The sequence below is a fragment of the Paroedura picta genome, chromosome 6, assembly GCF_049243985.1.
Source record: "Paroedura picta isolate Pp20150507F chromosome 6, Ppicta_v3.0, whole genome shotgun sequence".
NCBI classification, from domain to species: Eukaryota; Metazoa; Chordata; class Lepidosauria; order Squamata; family Gekkonidae; genus Paroedura; species Paroedura picta.
Genome location: NC_135374.1, coordinates 118,628,133 through 118,651,987, shown reverse-complemented (window position 1 = coordinate 118,651,987; position 23,855 = coordinate 118,628,133). Strand labels below are relative to the sequence as shown.

General features: G+C 48.5%; 1 protein-coding gene across 1 annotated transcript in view; it reads left to right on the top strand.

The window, feature by feature from the left end:
- Window positions 1-8,642: 8,642 nt before the first annotated feature.
- The window catches only part of LOC143840834 (uncharacterized), a 171,893-nt gene continuing 156,680 nt past the window's right edge, over window positions 8,643-23,855 (top strand). Inside the window, exon 1 of the mRNA XM_077344306.1 lies at window positions 8,643-8,746. The gene's annotated coding sequence lies outside the window, so the exon portion shown is untranslated. The remainder of the gene's footprint in view (window positions 8,747-23,855) is intronic.

The following is a 23,855-nucleotide window of genomic DNA, read 5'->3' as shown; positions in this document are numbered from 1 at the left end:
TTTCACAAATTAATAGTGGAATGGGAGCATGCCAGGGAAAGGGGGAGGGGCACCAGTCCAGGAAGGGGGGGGGGGAAACTCAATACAGATGTTCGGATCTGCAATTTGAGTCCCAGTACATTTTTGAGGGAAACATGTTCATCGAGTTAAAAATGCTTGTGATAGGACATTCTTTTTTTTTAATGAAGATGCTTAAATCCGCAGATTCAGTCCCAGTACATTTTGACGGAAACACTGCTTTGAACAAGTTAAAATGCCTTGTGACAATTTTTTTAATGTTACTCATATCTGCAGATTGAGTCCCAGTGCATTTTTGAGGCAAACATTCTCGTTGTCAGGAGTAAAACTTCTTATGATAGGGGATGCTTAAAAGCTTTCAAGCCTTCCATCCTTCCGAGGTCGGTAAAATGAGTACCCAGCTTGCTGGGGGGTAAACGGTAATGACTGGGGAAGGCACTGGCAAACCACCCCGTATTGAGTCTGCCAAGAAAACAATAGAGTGCATCACCCCAAGGGTCAGACATGACTTGGCGCTTGCACAGGGGATACCTTTACCTTTATATTAAAGCACATTGGGGTCAGGAGTTGCCTGCTATGGTGGACAAACCTCTGGTCCTGGGCATTAGAGCAACAGGAGGTAAAAGAAGGGAGGGGTAACTGGCATTGCACAGTGCTATGATGTCACCTCCTAGTATGTAACTGGAGGTTACATCATGTTGTCACATGATTCTGCTTTCTGCAGTCCCCACTCATACAATAAAGGTAAAGGTAAAGGTATCCCCTGTGCAAGCACCGGGTCATGTCTGACCCTTGGGGTGACGCCCTCTAGCGTTTTCATGGCAGACTCAATACGGGGTGGTTTGCCAGTGCCTTCCCCAGTCATGACCGTTTACCCCCCAGCAAGCTGGGTACTCATTTTACCGACCTCGGAAGGATGGAAGGCTGAGTCAACCTTGAGCCGGCTGCTGGGATTGAACTCCCAGCCTCATGGGCAGAGCTTTCAGACTGCATGTCTGCTGCCTTACCACTCTGCGCCACAAGAGGCTCTTACTCATACATCTGGGCTAAAATTGGGGATGTACAACTTGTTCAGTGTATCTTCAGCAATCAAACTGAGCACCACAAATATACATAAAAATATTTTCTGAATGCTCTTGTTTTATTTGTGCAAGTAGACATCAAACATTAGCTCAGTGCAAGGGGGGGGGACATTCATTTTTCTATTAGGGTTGAAATGTTTTAAATTTAAAACAGGTGAAGTAGCAAGTCTAACTCCAAAGCTGAGCATGTTTTTTTGGGGCATTTTGTTATAAAGCAGAGTTTCCCAGTCATAGAGGCATTATACTGAATGGAGAAAATATATCTCCCAAGAAATATATTGCAACAATAAGGTAAACTTACATTTATTCAAGTCGATCCAGTTTACATTCAGGTTACAATCAAAGGAAGAGGAAGAAGCCTAACCTGAAGAATACTTACCCTATCACAAATGGCCATCTTAATGTGTGTGAGAGTATGAGGGCATTATCTCTACAGGAGAGGTCTGCAGAGACATGTGTCTTCACTGAAGGCCATGCAGAGAAAATGAGAGGACAAATGAAAACAAATACAGAGGGGTCCCAGGTTAAGAAAAAGAAGCATCCTAGTCAAGGACATAACATCTATATACAGAGAGAGCCCCTCCACCCCCAATGCCCTGGCATGCTGGGTCACTCCGTCCAGCATGTTTTACTGTGTCTGTACAATACTGCTCTGTCAATAGATGTTGGAATACAATCAGCAAGCAATTTGGAACAGGCCTACCTTGTAGGACTGTTTGTTGTAATCTACAAGGTCTGCTCATATGTTCAGCAGAGACACCTGGTGGCTGCAGAAGGAGAACTGCAGCTGATATCAAAAGGCATGTCTGGACTTGTTCTTCCTGACTCCACCCGAGTCTTTTGTTTCAGATGGAGCCTGATGGATTCCTGAATGCTCTGCGGGATCCGATGCCCTCTGGTGACTCATTGGCAGCCTTGGTGGCAGATTGGCAGTCCCACCTTATGGCCGCCATTGACAAGGTCATTGCTTGGCACCCTCTCCCCCCCCCCTTGCCTCCTGCGGGCTCTATGGTATACCCAGGAGCACCATGAGAGGGAGAGGGAAGTGAGACGGCTAGAGCCAGTGTGGCGGAAAACTCATGACAAAGTGGCAAGAATATCATACTGTACTCTTATGAACATATATGAGATGTTGGTGAAGGAGGCGTAATGTACGTTTTATGCCGCTGAAATTACGTCCGCAAGCTCTCTCCCAGCACAATTATTTACGTTAGTTCAGACCCATACCACTCTCGTGGATTTGAGCTGCGAGGCATTTGCGAACTTTTTGGCAGATCAAGTCTTGTCACTCCTCCGCTTCATTGTTAACCGCAACAAGCTAGCAGAGTCCGGGTGTGGCGGTTAATAAATCCAAACCTAAATAAATAAAAATGCCCATTTCCTCCCGAACAGGAAAAGAGGCACTGTGTTCCCATTCATTTCCTTCTTTCATTGCCCATCTCGCTGTGTGGTTGCTGTGAAGTGGGTGAGGCTGAGGGAGCTCTGTCAGGACTACTCAGTCAGAACAGAACTATCAGGGCTGTGACTGGCTGAGACACCTTCCCTCTCACCTGAAAAACACGCAGCCCAATTGAAGGATTCATTTAATTGCTCCCCCCTCTGCCCCCCCTGCCCCCCCTCAGAATTCCACCAATGCTCTGGACCTGTTTGCATTGTTGCACTGTTGTATTGTTTATATTGTTTATACAGTTATATTGTTATGTGGTTACAACTTTCAGTATTATTATTGTAAGGTATTCACTTTTTATAGACTGTTCTATGTATTGTTCTTTGTTCCTATGTAAACAGCCCTGAGCCTTCGGGGAAGGCAGCATATTAATTAATTAATTAATTTAAAAAACTTTGCTTTTTGTACAGCTTTCTCATTGACTCCAAAAACCTTCCCTTCCCCCACAAACTAAGTGTTGGGATAGCCTAAAACAAGTAACAGTAATGATGTTGGTGATTCCTGGACCCCAGGAGGCACGCCTGGCCTCGACCAGGGCCAGGGCCCTTTTGGTCCTGGCCCCAGCCTGGTGGAATGAGCTCCCGGGAGAGCTGCGGGCCCTGCGGGATATACCAACTTTCTGCAGGGCCTGCAAGACGGAGCTCTTCCGCCAGGCCGTTGGTTGAGACTGGCGCCTCCTTTAGAAGATCGGGCCCCCTTTCCCCTCCCTTCTCAGGGATGTATTGGAGTGTTCCCTGGTCTCCTTCCTGGGGATGCCGCTGCTATCATGTACTGGGTTAGATGATGCTTGTAGTAGGATGTTTTTATGTATTGCCTTGCAGGGTGGGAGCCCTGGGCTCAATAAATACGCTCACATATATTGGCATGAAAAGGCCACAACTTTATTCACCGCCACCCCAGCGAGGGTTGGCATGGCAGAGGATTAGGGGCCGGAGCAGTCAGCCGACTGCCTCTTTTTCCTGGCAATGGCTTCACCCTTCCCGCTCGTTCCCGTCCGGGAACGCGGGTTCCCCAGCCATTGCCCCCACTATCCGGGAAGTGTGCCACCCTGGACGCCGGAGGAGGCGCAAACCTCTTCAGCGTCCGTCCAGGGCCACTTGGCTCTGTGAAAATCTGTGCCAAGCCCAGCCGGGCTTGGCACCCGCTCACATCCTGCCACCCCATTAGAGGGGTCCCTTTCCTGGGGAGTGGGCCACGCAGGGCGCACTTCCCCCAAAACCGGCTCTGTCCTCTGCCACCCTGCGACCAGAATGATGAAAGCCTCCATCGTTCCCGCCAACCCTCTCACCTTTTAACCAAACTCCCAACGTTGCCCTCAAATCCCCCAGCCAGACATCCATGCCCTGGCTTGACAAGTTGATGCCATCCGCCCTATAAAGGGCCGCCTGGCAACATACCAAGGCCTGGTGCTCAACCACTAGCCCTCCAAGCCCCATAACATAACGTGCAATAACTTTGTTAACTTTTCTAACTGTTAAATTAACACGTTTTGGTACCCTGGCCTGCCTCCACATTCGCCGCTCCACCAGGTTGGACCATATCAGCACAGTTTGGGGTAACTGGTGAGCCAGGAGGGACAGGTCCTGCTTCATCCAGTTGGCCACTCTACACCCAGGTGGATAACCACAGCATCCGGGGAGCCCCATTGCCACACAGCATCGGCAATCGTGTCCACCAGCTCTCTCCAACGCATGCCACGTCGCCCCACATCGCCCCAACCATTGTAGCCGGACTTGATCTCGTAGGCCCAGATGCCTCCCCCAGCCGGATCCAGCCGCATATCGTTCTCCCCAGAACACGTAGCTGTGCCCACACACCAGCACCGAACGTGGCGTAAAGGTGGATCCTGAAACAAGTCAAATGTTAGGCACCATACTAGGCCGCACGTACCCTTTGTACGCCCCAGACTTCCACCGACCCAACCACATGATCCCCTGAGGCAAAACCCCATCACAGAAAGCCTGAGTCGCTGCCCCGATCCGGAAAGAATGTGTGCCATAATGCCGGGGATCCAGTCCCGCTCCATGCAGGCACAGCCTCAATATTGCGCCAAACTGGTATCTGGAGAGACTGGTGCCATTCTGGTGCATGAACAGGCAACCTGGCACCCTGGGCCTGATCTCCAAGTGCTTCTACAGTGCTTCCACAGGGCATATAACACTATCCGTGGCCCGGGTTAAGTGCACTAATTGGCGCTTGCCCTTTTGATCCGTTTTTGTTCTGGGCACCCAAATCTTGAGATTATCCCCCTCCAAGGATATATCCCCCATGTCCAGCGGCTACTATATCGCTATATCGCTGATATCGCGAAGCGGCTACTACCTCCGATGCCCTGAACGCCCCTGCATAAGCCAATGTGAAGGCGGCCCTTGCCATGACCCCTTCGTAACTGTTGTGGCACGCCTTCAAAGTCTGCCCTACAATGGCCTTTAGTGCCTCCCTGGTGATAGGATGCCTAGCGTCCTTGCTCCTGTTTGCCATCCTGCCCCAACCTGTGACAGCTTTCCGTGCCAGAAATGAGGTGCCCGGGTCCCAGCCCCCCGCAGCTTGCTCCAGAATGCAAGTCCTGCCAAATGCAGCCGCATAGTTCTGACTGAGTACCCGGCCGTACGCATGCCAGCCAGGTATCTCAGGACTAAGTCCTCTTCCATGGGCCAGGAATCCCGGCGACCGGCTCCCCTGGCGAACTCCAAGTGGCTCCGTGCTGCTCCCTCATATGTTCTCTGCGTGGCAGGTGCCAATGAAGCCAATGCCTCTCGGACGATCAATCGTCTCCAAGCCGCCACAGGCCCTCCGGGAACCTCTCCGGCGCGAGGCGTGCCTGAAGAGCCAAATGACGAAACCTGTCTCCCTGGTCCCTGGAAAGCGCATCAGCTATCTCATTCTGTGCGCCTGCCACGTGCTTGGCCCTGAAGGAAATATTATTCTGCAAGCATGTGAGGCCCATGAACTTTACCAGCCTCATCACCCTTTCCAATTTGGAGGTTTGCCTGTTCACGATAGCAACGACCGCGTGGTTGTCGCACCAAAAGAGCACCTTTCGGTTGGCAAATTTATCCCTCCAGATGACCAAGGCCACTACTATGGGAAACAGTTCTAGGAATGTTAAGTCCCTCCGGAATTCTTCTCCCCAGTCATCAGGCCAACGCCGGGCGGACCATTGGTTGTCATAGAAAACCCCGAATCCTGTGCCTCCAGCTGCATCTGACTGAACCTGCAATTCACCCCCCACCTCCAGGGTGGACTGTCACAGGGAGACCCCATTGTACTGTTCCAGAAACGATCTCCAGACCCTGAGGTCCTCCTTGATGCCCGTAGTGATGCTAATACGGTGATGAGGCCCCCTTGCCCCGGCCATGGCCCTGGCCAGCCTGGCGCAGAAGGCCCTGCCCGGTACCACCACTTTACAGGTGAAATTTAAGTGCCTGTGGATGACTTGCAAGTCCCTCAATGTGCACTTAGGTCTCCCCAGGACCCCATCTATGAGGCCCCTGAGAGTAACCAGTTTCTCCACCAGGAGCCTGGAAACCCCGCGCACTGTCCAGGGAAATCCCCAAAAATGTGATCTGATTAGCGGGGCCTTCGGTTTTGGCAGGGGACCCCCAACTCCTCGGCCAATTGCTGAAAGGCCCGCAGCCTGTTCCCGCATTCTGCGGAGCCTTTTGCGCCCGACACCAAGAAATCTCCAGGTAGTGTGTGATTTGCGTAAAATGCAGCCTGTCCCTTATGGCCTACTCTAAAAATGCGCTGAAGTGCTCGAATGCTGCACATGCCACCGAGCACCCCATGGGCATGGCCTTGTCCACAAACCAGTGGCCCTGAAACGTGAAACCCAGCAGGCAGAAGTCTCCTGGGAAAACCGGCAAGAGACGAAATGCCGACTGGATGTCACATTTTGCCATGAGGGCACCCCGCCCGCATGAGCGCACGATCCGCACTGCCTGATCAAAAGAGGTATACCTGACTGTGCAGAGCCCAGGATCAATGCCGTCATTCACCGAACCTCCTTTCGGGTAGGACAGGTGGTGAATAAGGCGGAATTCCCATGGCGCTTTTTTTGGGTACCACCCCCAATGGGGAGACCCTCAAATTCGCCAGCGGCGGGGCCGTGAACTACCCGCCCGGCAGCGCATTCCCTCTGGATCTTATCCTGTACCACATCTGGCATGTCCCTGGCTGATTTGAGGTTCCGGCTGACCGTGGCCACCCTGTCCCCGGAATAAGGGATCCTGAAACCTACCTCAAACCCTGCCAGCAAGTACTCCGTCGCCTCCTTGTCCAGGTACCTCTCCAGCAAGGGCCGCAAGGCTGCCAGTTTCACAGGCGTTGGCGCCATGCCCAGGCTGGGCTCTGGGGAACCCTCAGGCGGATTTGCTGGCGGAAGGACCATTGGCCCCCGATCCTCCTTCCTTCCGTCCCGAGGATCGGGCCCCATGAAAGGGCTGCTGTGCCTCATTAGCTCTCTGACAGCTAGACCCCGGGTGGCCACCTCCGCACCCTTCGCAGGTGTGACTGAACCTGCACTGCTTCCTCTTGCAGGGACACCTATTGTAGTCCCAGCAGGGAAGAGACACCTCTCGCCTCCCCCCACCCCTACGTTCCTTCTCCCGCTGAGCCTTAACACTGGGGCCCACCTTCACCAACCAGGTATCATGGTGCTTCGTGTCCCAGAGAGCCAAGGCATTGTGGGAAGCGAGCTCCCTGAAACACTTATCGTATTCCAGGGCCGCCTCCTCCCCCGCCAACTTCCTGGCCTCCAGGACATGGCCCAGGTACCTGTTAAGGTGCCAACCCCTCTCGGGGTAGGCAGCCGTGATCAGGGCTGCATATTCAGTGAAGCCTCTCAGCCAGTTGCTGAAGGATCGCTCTCCCTTGAACGGCTCCATCCTCTTTCTGTCCTGTTTCCTGCCCGTATCCCCTTTTTTGTTGCCCGTTCGCACAAACGCAAACAAGTCAACGTAATACCCTTCAAGAGCCCTCTCTTGGAGCCTCTTGGGTAAGTGGATGCCTGGAGGGGACTCAGCATCTGTATAGCTGCCCGGAGGAGCCTTTTCCACACCTTCCCATTCCACGGATGCCAGCAAGGCACTGGCGGCCTCCCTACGTCTCCTTAACCATGAAGGAAGGCCAGGCACGAAGGCCGCCTCTAGCCAATACTTCCCTTCCTCGTGAATGTCATCACCATCATCCTTGGACAAAGTCTCACCCGAGGATGACTTGCTGAGTCGGGAGCCCCTTCGTCTCAGGCCGGAACCCCTCTTGTGCCTCCGGTGCCTGTCTCTCTTTGCTCCCTGTATTCCTCCACATCTGCTTGGGAGCTGCTGGAGCTGGCTCGGCTTTGCGACCGTGATCTGGAGGTTGAAGATCGGCTCCCTGCTGCACCTGCCCGAGACATTTCAGCCACAGTCCGAGAGTAACCTCTCCAAAAAAGCACAGAGTCAGAATCGGAGGCATCTCTGGCCTGTGATGGGTCCACTCCCCCTGAGCCACGGCCTCTGCCTCACCTGCTGGCCCGGACCCCTTTTCGGCCAGAGCCTGGGATGACCTGCTTCTTTTTTGGTGGGGGGGTGATCCCTTCCCTTTCTGAAGACGAGGCCTTCCCGAGCCCCAAGCCCCTGGAATCAGGAGCCCTCCGCTGCCGCCCCTGCCGCCTGATGGTGGCCAGGCGGGGCTCGTCCAGCGTTGGGGTGCCCTCCGAGCTGGAGCTCCTGAGCTGCTGGGCCCTCGTCCTGCCGCCGCTGGCCCTGCGGGTGCCCCCTGCCTTGCTGCGCCTGTCCCGTTGACTGTGTGCCATGTCCCCTCCTGCCACCAGAGTCCTCGATGGGGCCCACTCCCTTGCGCACCTGCAGGGTACTGGGTTCACCCCCCCGGGTGCCTGAGGACCCGCTCCGGCCCCTCCAAGCCGGCACCGCCCCAGCCCAGGTCTCGCGAGCCCACAGGGCGCTCGCCCGTTGCCCCACCCGCCTGCCGTGGCCGATGCAGCCAACCCCGGCTGCTCCCCCACTCCTTGCCTCCCGCAGCTCTCCGCCCTTTTCGGCCCCATCCTGCCGCTGTTCTCGTGAGTTGGGGGGAGTAATTTAAGCCTGGGTGCTCTCCGACTGGGCTGTGCCCGGTCGCCCTCAGCCTTGCCACGTGCGCCGCCTAACGGAGGGGAACCCCCCCCCGGAGTCTCACGGAGCCGGCAGACCCCGATGCCCTGGTAAGCGTCTGCTAAGCTCCGGCCTCCGCCTCGGCTCCTGCCGCCGCTCCGCCGCTTTTTTTTTTTCTTAATTGAGCGGAGCTCCGCGGGACGCGTCTGATCCCGTTCGCGACCCAGCCGAAGAGGGCCAGAACAGCACGAGGCACTCTCCTGCGCCTGCGCTGACCCTCCTCAGCCTATCACAGCGCACCACGCCGCCTTTGGCAGCACGTGCGCTCGCTCCCTCTCCCTCCTGAGCGTTTTTTCCCGCCCGCCCCACCCGCCGCGACCATGGCGGCCTCGGCTTAAGCCGAGCCGCTAATTATGGGTTTTATGGATTTTTATGTGTTGTTACCTGCCACGAGCCTGAGGGGAATGGTGGGCTATAAATCGAAATAGCAATAGCTATAGTAATAGAAATAGCAATAACAATAATGTTTGAATTGGGAGGAGTTCTAAATCTCAAGTCCTTCTATGATAACTTAGACCAGGGGTAGTCAAACTGCGGCCCTCCAGATGTCCATGGACTACAATTAGCTGGCAGGGGCTCCTGGGAATTGTAGTCCATGGACATCTGGAGGACCAGTTTGACTACCCCTAACTTAGATAATAGGTCCTCAACCTATCTGAGCCTCAGACACCTCTGACAGGGCAGGATGGGCTGCCACAAGGGGAGGAGCCAGCTGCAGCTTAAGCTTCAGTAAAACAGTCCGTATCGTTATGTGGCTGCCAAAGTTCCATTTCTTAAACAAAATCTGCACAGCCTATTGAATCCAATAGTCAACTGAAAGCCTTGCTGGGCAAAAACCCGGTCACTTCCTTAAAAAAACCTTAGTGGGCACCAGAAAAGACATTGACGGTTGCCATGGCACCCTCATTCATCACAGAAACCATGCAAGACATATTGGGGGTTCATGGATTAGAGAGAGGATGATGTTCTGTACAAATTTGGTACCATAATCTTTAAAACCCGGTTGAATTGTGGATCAGGTTTAAGGTGATTTGTGGTCTTTGGTCCAGCATACTGGAGGGACTGCTGCTCTGCCTATCCCCCCTGCAAAACACTCCCCTCTACCAACACCAAATGACTGGTAGTACCTAGCCCCAAGGAAGCCCCAAGAATTGTGCTAGCTCCATCAGGGTCCGGATCTCCTCTGGGAGCTCATTCCACCAAGTGGAAGCCTGGACTGAAAACATCCTGGCCATTTGGCTTCAACCAGGGCCAGGATGTTTTCAGTCCAGGCTTCCACTTGGTGGAATGAAAGGAGATCTGGGCCCTGATGGAGCTAGCACAATTCTGCAGTGCCTGCAAGACAGAGCTCATCCACCAAGCTTTTGGTTCGGATATGCGGTCCTATAACATCTGATGGGTCCCTCCATGAACCACCCCCCCCCCACGCACACACACAACATCTTAGACTGGAATTAGATCCATAAAATGGATTGTAGTATAATCAACCCTATGACTGATGCTGAAGCTAACTATAGGTTTTAATGGTATACATTGTTTTAAATTGTTGCTAACTTTTAATTTGTAGTGTTGTGTTATTTAAGGTGAGCTGGGTTCACTGGAAGGATGGCATATAAAGGTAAAGGTAAAGGTATCCCCTGTGCAAGCACCAGATCATGTCTAACCCTTGCGGGTGACGCCCTCTAGCGTTTTCATGGCAGACTCAGTACGGGGTGGTTTGCCAGTGCCTTCCCCAGTCATTACCGTTTATCCCCCAGCAAGCTGGGTACTCCTTTTACCGACCTCGGAAGGAGGGAAGGCTGAGTCAACCTTGAGCCGCCTGCTGGGATCGAACTCCCAGCCTCATGGTCAGAGCTTCAGATAGCATGTCGCTGCCTTACTACTCTGAGCCACAAGAGGCTCATTGGGTGGCAAATAGATAAAATAAATAAAAACAGTGCTGACACACAGATGGAAAATATTGGTCCTGAAAACCTGGGACCTAGAACCACGAAGCAAAACAAAACCCAAAATATGATGGATTTGAATGTCCTGCTTGAAAACCAGCAATCACAGTAAAGATACCCCCCCCCCCCACGGACATCCCAGATCCAAGATTATAATGAAAAATTTATCCACGCACATCCGTAGCTTTAGTGCACTGCAAAGGCTCTCTTGCTCTCTCTCTGTCTCTCTCAAAAAAGGACTTCACAATTTTAAAAAAGAGAAGATTACAGATAATATTTGCAAAAGAGGAAGCAAAAATCAAAGTGAGACGAAGAGAGTTTGTTCATCATTAGTCAGAACAGCCACCAAATTACTTCAGTGCTGGGAATTCAGTAAAAGTAGGGGATTTTTTTAGCAATAGTTTGTGGAAATCTCCAAGACGTCTCTGAATGACTGCAGAGAATTATGATAATGCATTCAGACCAGCTTTTCAAGGCTGATTTTTTTTTTAATGGAACAACCAGCCCAGTGTTTCAAATTACTCAGGTGACATTTAAAGGTGCCCATCCCTTCTCCGTGCATCTCAATGTTGTCGCCAGTTATCGGTATATCCTCTGGCACTGAAAATTAGCATTTTGCCCAATATAATGAATCATTTCTGAAAAGTAATTACTTTATTGCTATAAAAAGTGATACGCAGCATGCAGCATTTGCATCTGTGAGGACATAAAAGCACAAAGGCACCCTTAGAGAACCATCAAAACTCCACTCGAGAATTAACCTTGACGATCACCCTGAATGGAAGCCAGGGACAATTTTGGCCAACTCTCCCCTAACATGGGGGGATAACTCATGTCCCTCGGACCCCTTCATGCCCCTTGATAATGGAGAGATGGTATTTAAGGCAGCCCTCTTTTCATTGGCCAAACTTAGCCACACTCCCACGAGAGAGAGCCAGACTGGCCCCTGCTTATAGCTACTACACCAAGCTGGCTCTCCTCTGAGGCGTCTAAGAATAAAGGGTGTTCACCCAATCCAGTCAGTTATTGGCCTGAGTGAGTAGGGATAGTCTTTCTTTGGTGCTGAACCTAGGGTTGCTAACCTCCAGCCAGTGCCTGGAGATCTCCTGCTCTTACAATCGATCTCCAAACAACCCAGTTCTGTTCTCCTAGCTGTGTCACAGGGCAAGTGGGCACTTGAGACACAGCTTAGTGTAGTGGTTAAGAGGAGTGGCCAGGTCTGGAGAACCAGGTTTGATTCCTGTTGGAATTGCAGTCAGCAAGTAATTTGATGAAGTCAGCTCTGTGGTGCTAAAGCTGTTTTGCTGCTAGGTTGTACCCATGTGCTCTCTAGTGGTTTGGTGTAGTGGTTTGGTGTATTGGTTAGGAGTGTGGACTTCTAATCTGGCATGCCAGGTTCGATTCTGCGCTCCCCCACATGCAGCCAGCTGAGTGACCTTGGGCTCGCCACGGCACTGATAAAACTGTTCTGACCGGGCAGTGATATCAGGGCTCTCACAGCCTTACCCATCCCATAGGGTGTCTGTCGTGGGGAGAGGAATGGGAAGGTGACTGTAAGCCGCCTTGAGCCTCCTTTGGGTAGGGAAAAGCGGCATATAAGAACTAACTCTTCTTCTTCTAGTGACACTGGATGGTCACAGCTGGGATTGCGGTGAAAAAATATCAAGAACATGGCTGGGATTCCATTTGTTTAAGCGGGGCCACCATGTACTTTCTCCTTCTTCAGGAAGAGAAAGGTCTTCTGCTAGTGAGGAGGAAGCAGTTCTCCATTAAGCTCTTAGATCTCTCCATCTGCTGATGTGTGGGCATGTAGTCCTGATTGCAAAACCAGCCACAGGAGATTGCAATGTGTTTTCTTTGTAACTACTGTCTAAGCTTCGGTGCACTGCTTCAGTAAGGAGGCTGAAGCAGATGAAAATGAAATATATCCATTTATGATCTTTCCAGTAAAGATTATTCCTTTTAAACCTCAAAGTGCTGTGAGTCTGGATCTGTATCTCATCCACAAGAAGGTAACCATTAACTTCAAATGCAGCTCTATTTTTTCTGTAGGACCAAGTCTAGTCCCAAAGTCCCAACAATTCCCCATTCCTTGTCCACATGCAGCCAACAGGGTGACCTTGGGCTAGTTACATTGTCCCAGAACTCAATCCATCTTATCTACCTCATAGGGTGTCTGTTGTGGGGAGAAGAAGGCAAAGTGATTATAAGCTGCATTTGGCTGAGAACAGCCTCACCCCTAGCTAGGGATGCCATCTCTGAATTTGCAAATTCCTGGATATTTGGTGGTAGAGTCTGGGGAGGAAAGAATGCAGGGATTGAGCATGGTTATGATGCTCTACAGAGGAACTGCCATAGTTTCCAGGGGAACTGATCCCTGAAGTCTGGCCATATAAGGCCTTTATGGAGGTTTCTAACCCTGCCCCAGCTGTTTCCACTTCTGAAATGCAGAAGAGTTTTCACTTTCCCAACTCTCAATGGCTTTAAATAGTTTGGAACAGTGTAATGTGTAGTCACTGGAGAAGGAAATGGCAAACCACTCCAGTATCTTTGTCATGAAAACCCAATGGACAAGTTCAAAAGGCAAAATGATATGAGATAGTGACAGATTTTATTTTCCTGGGCTCCAAGATCACTGTAGATGGGGACTGCAGCAAAGAAATTAAAAGACGCTTGCTCCTGGGGAGGAAAGCTATGGCAAATCTAGACAGCATCCTAAAAAGCAGAGACATCACCCTGCCGACAAAAGTGCGTTTAGTCATGGCTATGGTATTCCCAGTTGAAATGTAGGGCTGCGAAAGTTGGACCATAAGGAAGGCTGAGCGTCAAAGAATTGAGGTTTTTGAACTCTGGTGCTGGAGAAGACTCTTGTGAGTCCCTTGGACTGCAAGGTGAACAAACCGGTCAGTCCTAGAGGAGATCAGCCCTGACTGCTCTTTAGAAGGCCAGATCCTGAAGATGAAACTCAAATACTTTGGCCACCTCATGAGAAGGAAGGACTCCCTGGAGAAGAGCCTAATGCTGGGAACGATCGAGGGCAAAAGAAGAAGGGGACGACAGAGAATGAGGTGGCTGGATGGAGTCACTGAAGCAATAGGTGCAAACTTAAATGGACTCAGACAACTGGCAGCCCAACCGGCAAGGCCAGCTCATAGGGAACCAAAAGTAAAAGGATTCAGATGTCTTTATACTAACGCCCGAAGCATGGGCAATAAAAAGGAAGAGCTGGAACTTCTCATGCTGATGGAAAGGTATGATCTAGTAGGCATCACAGAAACTTGGTGGAATGATTCTCATGACTGGAATGTAATGGTGGATGGATATGAACTGTTCAGAAAAAACAGAATAGATCGAAGAGGTGGAGGAGTGGCACTGTATGTGAGGAAAGGGCTTACCTGTCAGGAAATTCTAGTGGAGGAGAGCATATCTACAGTGGAAAGCATCTGGATGAAAATAAGCGAGGGGAAAACAAACAGTGTGGTGGTTTGTGTCTGCTACCGACCGCCTGACCAACGAGAGGATGTGGATGCTGCACTTTGTGAGCAGCTTGAGAAAATATCCAAGCGGCAGGACCTTGTCATCATAGGTGACATCAATTTCCCAGATGTGTGCTGGGAAACAAACTCTGCGAAGCGTCCTTAGTCATGCAACTTTCTGACCTGCCTGGCTGACAATTTCATTTATCAAATGGTAGATGAACCCACAAGAGGTTCAGCCATACTGGACTTAATACTGACCAACAGGCAAGAGTTGGTGGATGAGGTGAAGGAGGTGGGGACCCTAGGGGGAAGTGACCATGTCCTCATAGAATTCCTTTTGAGATGGGGAGCCAAGGAAGCTTGTAGCCAGACGCGGATGTTGGATTTTCGTAGGGCAAACTTTAATAAACTCAGAGACATGATAAGTGTCATACCATGGACGAGAATGCTGGAAGGGAAGGGAGCATGTGAAGGGTGGGCGCTACTCAAACAGGAGCTATTGCATGCTCAATCAATGACTATCCCAGAAAGACGAAAACACTGCAGGAGCTCTAAGAAGCCTATTTGGATGAACAGAGAACTTCAAGAGGAACTAAGAAAGAAAATGAAAATGTTCAGGAAATGGAGGGAAGGACAGAGCTCTAAAGAAGAGTACCTACAGGTTACTAGGCATTGTAGATCAATCATCAGAAAGGCCAAAGCTGAGAGTGAGCTAAGATTAGCCAGGGAAGCCCATTGTAACAAGAAAAGATTTTTCAGTTATGTGAGGAGCAAATGTAAAGTAAAGGAGGCAATAGGCCCACTGTTGGGTGCGGATGGACAAACTCTAACGGAAGATGCAGAGAAAGCAGAAAGGCTTAGTGCCTATTTTACATCTGTTTTTTCCCACAGGTCAAAGTGTTTAGGCACATCTAGAGATGGCCATAGCCAAAGGACAGTGTCTGGGTGGCAGGTTAACATGGATAGAGAGGTTGTCGAGAGGCATTTAGCTGTACTGGATGAGTTCAAATCCCCTGGTCCGGATGAAATGCACCCGAGAGTACTCAAAGAACTTTCCAGAGAACTTGCACAGCCCTTGTCCATCATCTTCGGAACCTCTTTAAGGACTGGAGATGTCCCGGAGGACTGGAAGGGAGCAAATGTTATTCCGATCTTCAAAAAAGGGAGGAAGGATGACCCGGGAAACTACAGACCAGTGAGTCTGACCTCTGTTGTGGGGAAGATAATGGAGCAGATATTAAAGGGAGCGATCTGCAAACATCTGGAGGACAATTTGGTGATCCAAGGAAGTCAGCATGGATTTGTCTCCAACAGGTCCTGCCAGACCAACCTGGTTTCCTTTTTTGACCAAGTAACAGGTTTGCTGGATCGGGGAAATTCAGTTGATGTCATTTACTTGGATTTTAGTAAAGCTTTTGACAAGGTTTCCCATGATGTTCTGATGGATAAATTGAAGGACTGCAATCTGGATTTTCAGATAGTCAGGTGGATAGGGAATTGGTTAGAGAACCGCACTCAAAGAGTTGTTGTCAATGGTGTTTCATCAGACTGGAGAGAGGTGGGTAGCGGGGTACCTCAGGGCTCAGTGCTTGGCCCGGTACTTTTTAACATATTTATTAATGATCTAGATGAGGGGGTGGAGGGACTACTCATCAAGTTTGCAGATGACACCAAATTGGGAGGACTGGCAAATACTCCGGAAGATAGAGACAGAGTTCAACGAGATCTGAACACAATGGAAAAATGGGCAAATGAGAACAAGATGCAATTTAATAAAGATAAGTGTAAAGTTCTGCATCTGGGTCAGAAAAATGAAAAGCATGCCTACTGGATGGGGGATATGCTTCTAGGTAACACTGTGTGTGAACGAGACCTTGGGGTACTTGTGGATTGTAAACTAAACATGAGCAGGCAGTGTGATGCAGCGGTAAAAAAGGCAAATGCCGTTTTGGGCTGTATCAACAGAGGCATCACATCAAAATCACAAGATGTCATAGTCCCATTGTATACGGCACTGGTCAGACCACACTTGGAGTACTGTGTGCAGTTCTGGAGGCCTCACTTCAAGAAGGACGTAGATAAAATTGAAAGGGTACAGAGGAGAGCGACGAAGATGATCTGGGGCCAAGGGACCAAGCCCTATGAAGATAGGTTGAGGGACTTGGGAATGTTCAGCTTGGAGAAAAGGAGGTTGAGAGGGGACATGATAGCCCTCTTTAAGTATTTGAAAGGTTGTCACTTGGAGGAGGGCAGGATGCTGTTTCTGTTGGCTGCAGAGGAGAGGACACGCAGTAATGGGTTTAAACTTCAAGTACAACGATATAGGCTAGATATCAGGAAAAAGTTTTTCACAGTCAGAGTAGTTCAGCAGTGGAATAGGCTGCCTAAGGAGGTGGTGAGCTCCCCCTCACTGGCAGTCTTCAAGCAAAGGTTGGATACACACTTTTCTTGGATGCTTTAGGATGCTTAGGGCTGATCCTGCGTTGAGCAGGGGGTTGGACTAGATGGCCTGTATGGCCCCTTCCAACTCTATGATTCTATGATATTCTATGATATCTATGATATTCTATGACTCCAGGGAATGTTAGAGGACAGGAAGGCCTGGAGGATCATTGTCCATGGGGTCGCGATGGGTCGGATATGACTTCGCACCTAACAACAATGTGTAGTTAAGTCTCTCTGAGACATTTAAACCCTTGTCTTCTCAGAAGAAGGAGCCTCTTGTGGCGCAGAGTGGTAAGGCAGCCGTCTGAAAGCTTTGCCCATAAGGCTGGGAGTTCATTCCCAGCAGCCGGCTCAAGGTTGACTCAGCCTTCCATCCTTCCGAGGTCGGTAAAATGAGTACCCAGCTTGCTGGGGGGTAAACGGTAATGACTGGGGAAGGCACTGGCAAACCACCCCGTATTGAGTCTGCCATGAAAACGCTGGAGGGCGTCACCCCAAGGGTCAGACATGACTCGGTGCTTGCACAGGGAATACCTTTACCTTTACCTTTACCTTCTCAGAAGAAGTTCACTACACCATTGTGGGATCCTTTGGTCTACTTCTTGCCCTGACCTAAGTGCCCCAAGCTTGACTGATCTTGTCAGATGTTGGAAGGGAAGCTAGGCCAGCTCTGGTTAGTACTGGGCTGGGAGACCAACAAGGATGTCCATGCTTGTTTTGCAGAGGTAGACTCTGAAGGTCTCTTGCAAGGGTAGTCATGAGAATTGTAGTCCATGGACATCTGGAGGGCCGCAGTTTGACTACCCCTGGTCTCTTGCCTTGAACCCTATGGTGTCACCATACATTGGCTGCAACTTATGGGCACTTTCGGCCATCAATGAGTTACCCCATCCAAATCTCCTCCTACATCAACTCTGGACACAAGCTAGCTGAACTCTTCTAACAATCAGGCCAGAAAACTGATGTAGTATAATTAGAAAAGTGGTGAAATAACTTTTGGGATCCTTTTGGGGAAACTCCTCTCCCTGCTGGTACATACTACCAACCTTGCAGGACAGATGGAAGATAGTTGATAATTGTTAATAAACAATTGTTAATTTTAGTACTTGTTTTGTTTTATTGATTGTTTTACCTACCTATCTACTGTTGTGAAACCCATAATAATAATAACAACAACAACAACAACAGCAACCACCACCACCACCACCACCCAGAAGAAGTCCATGGACAGGAGAAAACATTTTGGAACAAACAGGATAAACCCTTTTTTGTTCTTGATTAAATGAATTCTTGATGATATCTGTTCATTAAGGGCGCTGCGAAAAGTATGGATGAAATTGCATCATAACAGCTGGGTAGCCTGGAGTGGAAGATTTTCAAGTGCAGCTTCGTTGTGAGTGGTTAGTTAGCAAGGTATTATTGTTGCATAAACAAGGTACACTTATTTTGACAATGAATATTAAGCAGTAGCTGATACTTTAACAAGTTATTTCTTAAGGGAATTCCAGAGTGGCTACAATAATTTATTATCGCCTTCTTCTGTCTCCACCCCACTGCTCAGATGATGAATGCATTTTTTGTATCAGGTACATTAGGTTAGTCAAAGGATCAATTTATACATTGGTAAATTGGTCGACTATTAGTATGTCAGCTGTTTACTGCATTTTCTTTGACAATGTGCAATATAGATGCCATTTAAAATGTATACATCTAAATCAAACTGCCCTGACCTGAATAGCTCAGGCTAACTTGATCTCATCAGATCACAGGAGAAAAATAGCAGTGAGGATTTTTAATACTTGGGTGGGAGACCACTAAGCAGGCAAGGGTTGCTACAAAGAGGCAAGCAATGGCAAACACCTCAGTTCGTCTTTTGCCTTGCAAGCCCTATGGGCCATCTCCCTGGGAGGATGTCAAGCGCTGAGTGGTGCTTTAGCCATGAAACATGCTCCTTTTCCAAGGCCTTACCACAAACATGTTACGTGGAACAGATATAGAAAATGCATGTCTTGCCTTTCTACCCTCACAAGGGCCACCAGTGTGGCTAGCAAACTTAAAGGTACATACTAACAACATATTTTAAAACCATGTTAATTACCACTTTCAGCATGTATGCGAAGGCATAAAAACCCTTGCCCACACAGGAAGGGAGGTATGCAGTTTCATAAATAAATAAATCAACTACCATTATAACACTGGCCAAGTATAAAGATCCAGCACCATGTTTCCATGGGGGAAGGAGTTCTGTGCACTGCAATGTCGTTGTGGTTGTGGTTCCAAAGGAAGAGATAAACTAAACCCAATGGGGCCTGTACACAAAACACTTCATTTCTCTGGCAATTTATAACACTGACTGAAATACGTTTTGCAGGACAGAAGTACAGTGTTTTCTCCTCCATGATGGTGGTGGGGTGTGCCAACGTCACAGACAATTCAGGGAGACCCTGAAGGGTTTTCTAAACAAGAGACATTCGGAGGTGGTTTGCCTTCACCTGCCTCTTCAGAATGACCCTGGTCTTCCTTGGTGGTTTCCCATCCACTTACTAACCAGGGCTGACCCTGCTTAGCATCTGAGATCTGACAAGATTGGGCTAGCCTAGGCCATCCAGGTTAGGACGGTGATCCATATAGCTCACTTTCTTAGTCAATCTATACCCTTAAAAAACAATAAGCTTCAGAATAGTCAAGAATTCACCAAGAAAAGACATCCAGATCTTCATGTTCATATTCAGCTGACCCATTCTTCTTTCTTCAATTGGATACAGGCATCTTTTCCTCCCTCTTCTCACAGCTATGCTTCCTAACCATGTAGCATGATTGTGCCAATTCTGGGGTTTCTTGAAGCCTGAAGAATGTTTCAGGGGCTTCTCAATGGTTAAAAGGTTGAGAACAACTGACCTAGGGCCTCAGGCACAGGACTTTCGTACCACCTACTGCTTGGTCCTTCCAAATGTAGATGCTGGGGATTGAACTTGGGGCTTTCTGCATTCCAAGCAGATGCTCTAAGATCATAAGAAGTGACCAAAAGTCTATCTTGTCCGACCTCCTCTCTCTAGCCAGTTCCTCTGGATGGCTGACAACAGGGCACGGAGGTTGAGGCCTTTCCTGATAGAATCGTAGAATCATAGAGTTGGAAGGGGCCACACAGGCCATCTAGTCCAACCCCCTGCTCAACGCAGGATCAGCCCACAGCATCCTAAAGCATCCTAAAGATGTTTGTTGCCTCCTAGCTGTCATGTAGTCCCTGGCTCCTTTCCATTTTGTGTTCTGCTTGACCGAAGTCCCAGAATTCTCTGTGGAGAATTCTTAGTCCTCGCCCGCCCCCTCCCCCATATGTCCCCATGCTAAAGAGCCAGATGGCCTACCAGACCATTATTTTGTACGTAGAGGTGATCTGTGTTTCCCTTTGACAATATGACCTGTTCTTTGTAAACTAATAATGTATCGTTGGGCAAGAATTTCTCTCTCTAATGTGTAGTTTGAATCCCAAAGTTTTTGTCTAAAGCATTGCAGGGCTCTTCTGTGATGCTGTGTCTCTGTAAGTTCTTTCCTTAAATAAACTACTGAAACTTTTTGCATACAGTTCAGAGTTTGCCAATTTTGGGGAACTTTACTATAATACATGACATTGGATCCAGAATTCAGAGGTTTAGTTCCTCGGAATGTGGAGGTTCCCCTCAGTCACCATGGCTAATCACCATTGATAGATTTCTTCTCCATGAACCAATTGCATCCCCTTTTCAAGCTGTTTATCCCTGTGGCCAACGCTACCTTCTCTGGCAGTGAATTCCACATTTTAATTGCTCTCTGTGTAAAGTAATATTATTATTATTATTATTTATTTATTTATTTATTAGATTTATTTCCCGCCACTCCCTATAGGCTCGTGGCAGGTCACAATAGTCCTATCCCCATTAAAATACCCATTAAAAGACTTTAAAAACAATCCCAACATGGCGGAAGCTCTCATTATTCCCACCCCTGCTATCAGAGCGGCAGGGAGGGTGGGGAGGAGATCTAGGTCCGGGGGGGGGGGGAATGCTGGCACTCATTTGCTGACCCCGGCCTCAACCATAGGCCTGGCGGAAGAGCTGCGTCTTGCAGGCCTTGCGGAAAGCTGGTGAATCCCGCAGGGCCCGCAGCTCACCCGGGAGCTCAGTATTGCCATTGAGTGCTGGAGAAGCTGTTGCTTCTCCATTCCTGTCCCAAAAATCCATTTTGTTTCATTGGGTTAATTCCAGGTGAGTGTCATGAGATTGCAAAATACCAGGCAAGCAACTGTACATATATCTATGTTCAATTTTTTTTAAAAAAATCTCGCATTGCTTAACCATACCAATAATTGATGCTAACTGGAAAAAACACACCCTAAGGGAACCTCTCAGATGTTTACAGGTTTAGCTCTGAAAGCTGTAATTTCTTTCGCTGTAATTTTGAGAAACCAGTATTTTATTCTCATCCCATGCTGGCAAGTTTCATTAATGGAATGCGTTGAGGAAGTGGATTAAGTCTGAAATGTATGACCTGCCTCATATCTCACCATCGGAGCTCTGGGTTTATGTGTTTCTTTGATTAGGTGCTCTTCCCGAAGAATGAATAACTTCTGATTCTAATTTCTGGCAATTAAATGCACATTTCCTAGGATGGATTATAGGCTTCACTCCGTCTAAGACTCCAAAGCCCTACTTCAAGCATTATTTTAATTGTGGCATGTCAGAAGGGCTGGATTTCTGACAGCTCTCAATCAAAGTAGTAGATGAATTGTTGCTTCACATCAGTGGTTGCTGAGAACGGGGTTCCTTGGCCATCAGCACGTTAGTTCCATAATATTTCCAGACGAAACAGCAAAGCAAGGGCAGAAATATGCATTCTGAAATCTAATGCTATAAATATGACCCAGTGCACCAAGCAGTCATTCTTCTTCATCTTATGGTTAGGCACACTCCTGTTAACCAAAGCAACATAGCCAGTGTATCAGGCTCAGCTGTGTATGTGTGGGTGAAGTGCCTTTAAGTTGCAGCCAACCTTTTCTTCTTCTACCAAACTACTAGAACCTGAGGGCATCCAATGAACCTGATGGGCAGTAAGTTCAGGATGGACAAAAGGAAACATCACCTTACACAGAGAGATATCACGTGTGGAATTTGCTGCCAGAGGATGCAGTGATGGATACATAAATAAACAGCTTGAAAAAGGTCTACCAATGGCTACTAGCCATGGTGAATACAGACAAACAAGGCCAAGGATATCTCTAGCCACCACCTGAAGGTTGGCAATCCTACCTAGGATTTCTTTCTTTATCTGAAGGGTCTGGTGGACGGAGGCATTTAAAGAACCCCCAACCAGCTTATCTGCCAGGATCAGCTGTTTGGCGGCCCTTCCCTCATCCCCCACAAACCTATCCCAGGCAGCAGACACTGAGCCTCTTAAATACACATCGAGACTTTTAAATAGCCTCCAAACAGCTGGACTTCAGGGTCAGCTGTTTGGTAGGCCCTTGGCAATTCCAAATCGATTCATACAAATCAATGCTGCATTGATTTAGGCTTCTTGTTTAAACAATGGGACTTTTGATTTGGCTCAAATAAGTCCCAAAAGTACTCAAATCAGCATTTATTTGGTTACTTTTCAGTTTATCCTAGCCAAATCACCCATGCCCAGTCTCCATACCCATAGGCTCCCACAAACCATTTTTTTCTGCTCCTGATTGAAGAATTTAGCAAACCAGTTAGGCAGATTAAAGTTTCTTGAAGTAGTAATCCTCAATAAGAGGCACATAACCAATGACATTTTGGCAACCATCACAGTCAGTAGCATAGCAGGCTTTGCATATCGTGTTTAAGAATTATCCTAAGCCTCAACTTCAGACAATGTAATTTTACCTGACTTCTTTTTATTGACACTCTGAATAAGCCCTCCGAGTTTGTACTGTGACCTTTCTCTTTTTTTCATGCAACTACTCGTGTGTGTGTGTGTGTGTGGTTTTTTCTCATTTGTTCCTGGAACATGATCCAGATGAGATGCCATTTGTCCAAGAACGGAGCCTTGCTAATAAGAGCTTTCATTAAATTGTGTTGCACGATTTCTGTATTTTTAAAAATTCTTTTTGTCCCTGATTCTTTCCTAACATGCATTTTAAGGGCTTGTGCTGTATGCAATATCTTGTTTGTCTCCAGAATATTATTATTATTTTTTAAAAAATGGTGGCAAAGGGAATAATTAACACTCCATTGTAGACCTTCATTGTGCTTCTTGCTTTTCAAGTCATGAAGTCCCTTCATCTTTTATTATGTTTTCAAACATTTGTTCAGCTCATTAAAAAAGGGGAAGACAAAAAGAATGCCATTGCATTCATTTTTCCCCCTTGGGAAAAAAGACTTGAATAACTAAGTGCTGGAGTTCATTTCCCCCAACCCCCATGTAAAGGTAGGAACGCCATCCTGCAACTACTCTGGGCTGACAGAGGCTCAGTTCTCACATTTAGGGTTCTCAGTTCTAGGTTGGGGGATTCCTGGAGATTTAGAGAGCCAGGATGGGAACAGGGATTTGGGAAGGTAGGAACCTGAGAGGAGTATATTACCATCAAATCTACCCTCTAAACTTCCCATTTTGTTTATCTGTTCTCTGATTGCTGCAGTCTGGAAAGCAGCTGTAATTCTGGGAGGTCACCAGGCTCCATCTGGAAGTTGGCAACACTACTCACAGTGTGTGTTTGTTGTGATAGGAAGCTCCCCTCCTTTCAATTTACGGATGTGTGGATCCAGGCTGTCACAAACAGTTTGCATGGGAAACACAATGGGCTTGAGATTAACCTTCTCAAGGGTGAATGAGAAAAGAAGATCTAACCACAGGCCATTGACAGGTTTCTAGAGGATGGTCATGGTAGGATTGGCCATGGCAACTAGAGGAGACCTCATTCAGACTCGGTGAACTTCTAAAATTAGGGGTGGACACGAACTGGCAAAACATGGTTTGTGGCTTGTGGGATTACAAAAAGCCAGGAAAACAGTTGGGTGGTGGTAAATCCCTGTTGTGACAAGCTCATCAGTGGCTGGGGAAAGGGGGTCTGGTAGCAGGGGACACCCAACTCCCATGGGGTAATCCTATTCTATAGGTCAAGATGCTCCTTACTATGGTCCATTGTACACATATTCACAAATGTAGAATCTTTCTCTGCAAGCAGAAAGTGGAAAGTGCAATCAAGTTGCAGCCAATTTATGGCAAATCCTTGTAGGGTTTTCAAGGGCAGAGCTTTTCAGAGGTGATTTGCCTACCTCTGTCATGATCCT